The sequence below is a fragment of the Trichosurus vulpecula genome, chromosome 8 (assembly GCF_011100635.1).
Source record: "Trichosurus vulpecula isolate mTriVul1 chromosome 8, mTriVul1.pri, whole genome shotgun sequence".
In the NCBI taxonomy this organism is placed as follows: Eukaryota; Metazoa; Chordata; class Mammalia; order Diprotodontia; family Phalangeridae; genus Trichosurus; species Trichosurus vulpecula.
This window is the reverse complement of record NC_050580.1, coordinates 169201981-169209240: the sequence shown is the minus strand read 5'-3', so window position 1 is coordinate 169209240 and position 7260 is coordinate 169201981.

The window sequence follows — 7260 nt, the reverse complement described above, 5'->3', positions numbered from 1 at the left end:
AGGAAAAGTCTGTTGCACCAGGCTGAGAGAGGAGCTCTGTTCAGTGCAGGTCAGGGCAAAGAGGGGGCCCCAGCAAACCCAGAGCAAGCCTCAGGGGACTGAATCACTGGCAGCTGTGGCTGTTTCCAGACTTCTCAACCCACAAATGCCAACAACAACTTAGAAGGTCAGTAGGAAAGGTCTGTCGGACCTGGGTGAGAGAGGAATGTCATCCAGGCTTGGCCCAGGAACAGCCCTGGGGCAGTGGCAGTGGCAGCGGCAGCAGCAGCAGCTGATTCTGGAGCTCTTAGCTCACAGATGGTAAAAAGATTGAAAAACTGATCAAAAGGAAATTTCAGGGGTCTCTTTGTTGTCACTGAGGCAGGACTCTGATGCTTTGCCCATATTTGGATCTAGGTCACAGTTCTAGGTGGCAGCCTTGGGGTGAGGAGGAACACTAGCATAGCAGAGCTTGTAGCAGCAATGTAGAGGACATCCCTCCTCTAGCTTCCCATTCCCGTTGATCTAAATACCCTTTACCTATTCCCTCATTCTCCCCTCTAAAAAGGGGAGACTTTTACACTCTTCTGCCCCTCCTCACAGTTCCAGGGCAGAAAAGAGTGCTTGTGGCTACTCACAGACCAGAGCATAGGCCAGGAGAGGAGTAAACATCTCTCCTTAGATCATACCACCTTGGAAGAACTGAAAACTTACAGGTCCTCTCTGAAAATAGTTGCACAAAATCCCTGAAGCTTGGGACATCCACACTGGAAGCAGAGCCCTACCTTAAAGAGTTAAAAAGTCAAGGAATTGATTGGGAAAACAAGCAAACGATGGGAAAAAACCCTCAGACTACAGAAACTTACTTTGGTGACAAGGAAGATCAAAACATACACTCAGAAGAAGACAACAAAGTCAAAGCGCCTAGATCCAAAGCCTCCAAGAAAAAATATGAATTGGTCTCAGGCCATGGAAGAGCTCAAAAAGGAATTTGAAAATCAAGTAGAGGAAATACTGGGAAGAGAAATGAGTGATGCAAGAAAATAATGAAAAATGAGTCAACAGTTGCTTGCTTCTAATGAAGAAAATAACACCTTAAAAATAGATTAGACTAAATGGCAAAAGATCTAAAAAGCCAGTGAGAAGAATGCCTTAAAAAGCAGAACTGGCCAAATGGAAAAGGACATCCAAAAGCTCACTAAAAAAAAAAAAATTCCTTAAAAATTAGAATGGAGCAAATGGAAGCTAATGACTCTATGAGAAATCAAGAAATTATAAAACAAAACCAAAAGAATGAAAAAAATAGAAGACAATGTGAAATATCTCATTGGAAAAACAACTGACCTGGAAAATAGATCTAGGACAGATAATTTAAAAAATTATTAGATGACCTGAAAGGCATGATAAAAAAAAGCATAGGTATCATCTTTCAAGAAATTGTCAAGGAAAACTGCCCTGATATTCTAGAAGCAGAGGGGAAAATGAAAATTGCAAGAATCCATTAATCACCTCCTGAAAGAGATTCCAAAAGAGAAACTCCAAGGAATATTATCGCCCAATTCCAGAGTTCCCAGATAAAGGAGAAAATATTGCAAGCAGCCAGAAAGAAACAATTCAAGTATTGTGGAACCATGATCAGGGCAACACAAGATTTAGCAGCTTCAACATTAAGGGATCAGAGGGCTTGGAATATGATACTCCAGAGGTCAAAGGAGCTGGGATTAAAACCAAGAATCACCTACCCAGCAAAACTGAGTGTAATCAATGAGGGGGGAAAATTGATATTCAATGACATAGAGGAATTTAATGTATTCTTTTAAAATTTTTTTTTTAAAAAATTGTACCAGAACACAAATACAGGATAGAGAAAAGAAATAAAAACATATCATAAACTTAAATAATGAAACTTAAATACAAAGTAAGAAAGAAAAAAAAGCATGTCATGTGCATAGCAGAATATAAGAGAGGATTCAAAATATGTAACAAATACATTTTCATTTCAAGAAAGCCTGTATGATAAATAATACACCTTGTGTTGAGAATTGTCCATCTTTTCTTTGCTTCCTTGTGCTTTCTTTTGTTCTCCTCTGTGCATTTTTTAACTTTTTCTTTTTTCCCCACTCCCCACCCCTCAGAAGGCTACAATATAGTTTAGATATGTTTCTCACACATACAGATATATACATACACTTATACATATATAATGCATATATAGACATATACTTTTCCAAACATACTCTATTCCTGATCTTCATTTTTATGTTTGTACATATCTCTTGTTTCCTATCCCTTCTGCCTCCTCTACTTTACTTCTACCTGCTATATCGCCTTCCTATTACCACCACCCCCTCCACCAACTACCCTGCCCTCCTATTACTTGCCTTCCCCCCTCCAAGGATCCCTCCCCTAGCTTCCCATTCCCGTTGATCTAAATACCCTTTACCTATTCCCTCATTCTCCCCTCTAAAAAGGGGAGACTTTTACACTCTTCTAAAAATATATATATGTATGTATTGTTCCCTCTTAAACCCATTCCCAATGAAAGTAGGTTACCAGAACTACCAGTCTTCCTCCCCCATCTAAATCCTCTATATCCTTTCTTCTTCTTGCACCTCTTTCGTATAAAATAGTTGCTGTTTTTAGCTGTTTCTAAATGGTTGTACTTTTTAAATTCATATTACAGGTTTATCCCCCTCTTTCTTATGAGCTTGACAATTATTAATAAGAACTTTAGACACACATTTTACATTTTATGTTATATAAAAGGTAAGCAGTCTGTCCTTATGAATCCTTTATAGTCAGTCTTTGGTATGTACCTTATATTTCTCTTGGTTCTTGTATGTCAACTCTTCTATTAAATTAAGGATTATTTTTTAACAAAGTCTTCAAAGTGTGAGGGTTTGTCAAATGTCCATTTTTTTCATTCAAGATAATATTTAAATTTGAAGGGTATGATATTTTTAGCCGGAGCCCCAGGTCTTTTGCTCTTCGATATATTGTGTTCCAAGACCTGCAGTCCTTTTAATGTCTTTGCTTCTAGGTCTTGTGTACTTCTAATTGTGGCACCATCATATTTAAATTGTTTTAATCTTGATGCTTTTAATATTTCATCCTTGATTTCCTTTAAGATTTCATCCTTCATTCCTTGGGTTCTGGAATTTGACTATGATATTCCTATGAGTTTTCCTCACAAGATCTCTTTTAAGTGGTGTTTGATAGATTTTTTCTATTTCTATTTCTCTGCCTTGTTCTAATGCTTCAGAACAATTTTCTTTAATTATTTCTTGTATTATTTTATCAAGATTCTTTTTTTGTCATAATTTTCAGTTACTCTGATTATTTTTATATTTTCTTGCTCTATCCTCCAATTCTGTTGTTTTTCTTATAAGATGTTTCACTTTCTCTTCTACTTTTTCATTATTCATGTTTTATTTAATTATTTCTTGATCTCTTAGAATTTCACTGGCTTCACTTTGCCCAAGTCTAATTTTCAAGGTGTCATTTTCCTCCTTGAGATTCTGGATCTCTTTTTCTAATTGGTTGACTTTCCTTTCATAACTTTCTTGTTTTTCTTGGATTATTATTATTATTATTATTTTTTTTTTTAGTTTTTCCTCCATCTCCGTCATTTGATTTTTGAAGTCTTTTTTAAGATCTTCTATAAGTTCTTTTTGGGCAAGTGACCATTTGGCGTTGCTCTTCGGGGTTTTCTTTACTTCAGTATCCTCCTCTGAAGATGAACCCTGGTCATCTCTATTCCTGTAATAGGTTTCTGTGGTTGTATTCTTTCTCCTTTGCCTGTGCATTTTTCTTTTTTTGTGGTAATAACTTGATTTTTGTAATCATCTCTAGCCCTGGGGTATAGGAAATGGTGCCTCTTGCCCTAGATCTTCCGTTCTCTCCTCTAGCCTGGCATCAAAGCCAAACCTCCAACCTCTTGTAAGTGCCCCACTGCTTCTGCACTCACCAGGCCTGTGGTGGTTCCTTCTCACTGCCACTGCTCTTTTCAGCACAGCTGGGTTTGGCATTCCTCATCAGCAGAGGTTCCCTCAATCTTCCTGGGCTCAAATGCCCAACTTCCCTCATTATTCTGGGGTGAAAAGTTCCAGTGGCTGGGGCTGTTGCAGCCTCTCAAACCAACTAATGCCAGGGCTTGCCACTAGTTGTTTAAGTGATTTGCCCACTTGTAGTTAAAATGGAACCTGGCCTGGCGGTGTTTACTCCTCACAGGGACCAAACCTGGTCCTGGGATTTTTCTTCAGATCCTCTCTGTCCCAGGAAGATCCTGGTTGTGCCCCTATTCTTTGTCCCCACCCATACTTTGTTCTCCCTAAGGTGCTATTTTAACTTTTGTGGGGGAAAATCTTGAGAGCTTGGAATTTTTTGACCTCCTCAGCCATCTTCCCAGAATCCTCTCCAACTCAATGCATTCTTGAGCAAAAAACAGAACTAAATAGAAAAATTGACTTTCAAATACAAGACTCAAGAGAAGCATGAAAAGGTAAACAGGAAAGAGAAATCATGAGGTATATTATTAAAGTTGAACTGTTCACATTCCTACATGGAAAGATATTTGTAACTCATGAGCCCTTTCTTTCTCATTATTAGGGTATTTGGAAGGAATATCTAGACAGAGGGCACAGAGTGAGTTGAATATGAAGGGATGATATCTAAAAAATAAGATTAAGAGGAGAGAATGTACTGGAATGAGAAAGGGAGAGGTAGAATGGGGTAAATTATCTCACATAAAAGAGGTGAGAAAAAGCTCTTACAGTAGGGGGAAGAGGGGAGAGGTGAGAGGGGATGAGTGAACCTTATTCTCATCAGAATTGGCTTAAGGAAGAATAACACACACTCAATTGGGCATGGAAATTTATTTTACCCTACAGGAAAGTAGGGGGGAAAGGGATAAAGGCAGGGGGGTTGTGATAGAAGGGCAGATTGGGTGAGGGGGTAATCAGAAGCAAACACTTTTGACGATGGACAGGGTGAAAGGAGAGAACAGAATAAATGGGGGGTAGAATAGAATGGAAGGAAATATAGTCAGTCTTTCACAACATGACTATTATGGAAGTGTTTTGCATGACTACACATGTATAACCTATATTGAACTGCTTGCTTTTTCAATGAGGGTGAGTGGGGAGGGAAGAAGGGAGAGAATCTGGAATCCAAAAGTTTTAAAAATGAATGTTAAAAATTGCTTTTACATGTAACTGAGAAATAAGATACACAGGCAATGGGGCATAGAAATCTATCTTACTCTACAGGAAAGTAGAAGGGGAAGGGGATAAGAGAAGTGAGGGTGTGATAGAAAGGAGGGTAGATTGGGGGAAGGGGTAATCAGAAGCAAAACACTTTTGAGGAACAGGAGTGAAAGGAGAGAGAGAATAGAATAAATGAAGGGGGAACAGAATGGAGGGAAATACAAGTAGCAACAGTAACTATGAAAAAATTTTTTTTGAGCTATGTGCTATAAGAAATGATAAGCAGACAGACCAGAAAAACCTGGCAACTTACATGAACTGATGCTGAGTGAAGTGAGCAGAACCAGAACACTGTACACAGTTACAGCAACATTGTGTGATGACTTTCATAGCCTTGGCTCTTTTCAGCAGTGCAAGGATCTAAGACAACTCCAAAAGACTCATAATGGAAAATGCTATCCACATCCAGAGTAAGAACTATGGAGTCTGAATGCTGATGGAAGCATACTATTTGCTCTCTTTTTTTGCTGTTGTTTTGTTGTTTCTTCTTTCTTGTGGTTCCTCCCATTGGTTCTAATTCTTCTTTACATCATGACTAACGTGAAAATGTGTTTAATATGAATGTTAAGTAGAACCTATGTTGGATTGCACACTGTCTTGGGGAGGAGGAAGTGGGGAAGTGAGGAGGGGGAGAAAATTTAAAACTCAAAAGCTTATGGAAGTGAATGTTGAAAACTAAAAATAAATAAATTAAAAAAAACTATTCTAAAATACTGCTAAAAACTAGTCAGTGAGTTCCCTGGGCTAAAGCTTGCTATTTTCTTCACTTTTTGGAAAACTGGGACATTTGACCTCTTCCAATCCTGTGGTACTTATTATTCTCCACAATCTTTCAATAGCTGAGCAAACACATCTGCAAGTTTTTCAGTACCCTCAGAGGGAGTTCAAATGACCTTGTTCATTTCCATTCATCAAGGATCGCTAGATGTTCTATTACTCTCTTCCTATCTTAGGCACCTGCACCGTCTTACTCATTTTTGTCTTTTTACAGTCCAAAGACCCTTTGATCAACAGAAGCAAAAGTTGAGCCTTCTCTTTATGTCTTCCCCACCCCATACATAGATTTTATTACTTGATTTTTCACCTTCCTGTTTTTTAAAACCCTCAAAACCATCCTTTTCCCCCTCTCTGTGGCCTTCCTTGTGAGCCTCAGAACTAACTACACTACTACTATAGAACATTTCTTCCTATGCTTCTGTACTCATCCTGCTATTTGATCTGGGCTCCTCCTTCAGTCAGCCTAAGGAGAAATAGTGGCCACATGGGTATGTAAACTCAAGATTAGGCGGATGGATGTGTGCACTGCACCTTGCTTAGGAGACAACTGAAACAAATTTAACGTGCAAATTGGGGACTGGGGAATACAGAAACTTGGTAAGTGGAAGTTGTAGCTTTATAATTTATTGTTTTAGTAGGAGTTTTATTGTTGATCTCCTGAACAGGATGATAAAACTGAAATGGGAATGTTAAATGAGATTTGCAGAAGATATAAAATTAGGTCAGGTAGCAAAAATGGCAGGAGGGGGTTAGATTTCGACCGTCTCCAGAGTGAAGTTCCTTAGGAAGAAATTTATAAAGGTTTTGGATTAGACAAACAACCGCTTCTTGGAGTTTATAAGCAAAAACGGTTAACACTTTGAACCTGTTTGTAAAACAGTGACCAAGTGCTAGTGACTATTTCACAGCGACCAACACATAATTACAGACTAGCCTTCTGGCCGAAGCCTGAAGACTTTTCTCTTCCCTACCCTAGGACAACTCCTCCCTCACCTGAATGACAAAGTTATTGAATTTTAGAAAAGGGAATTATAGTTAAATGGAACACTGTGAATAAATGATAAATGTAGTTGGAAAAGCAAACAGGAAATCACACTATGCTTGAGGTGTAAGAAACAAATGTGTCCTAGGTTTAAAAAAAACCAAGACTAGCTATGGAAATGATTCATATTTCACATCCACTATATGAAAAGTTAACAGGTTTCCCCTCCTCCCCCAGAATAATTCAACACACTTAACA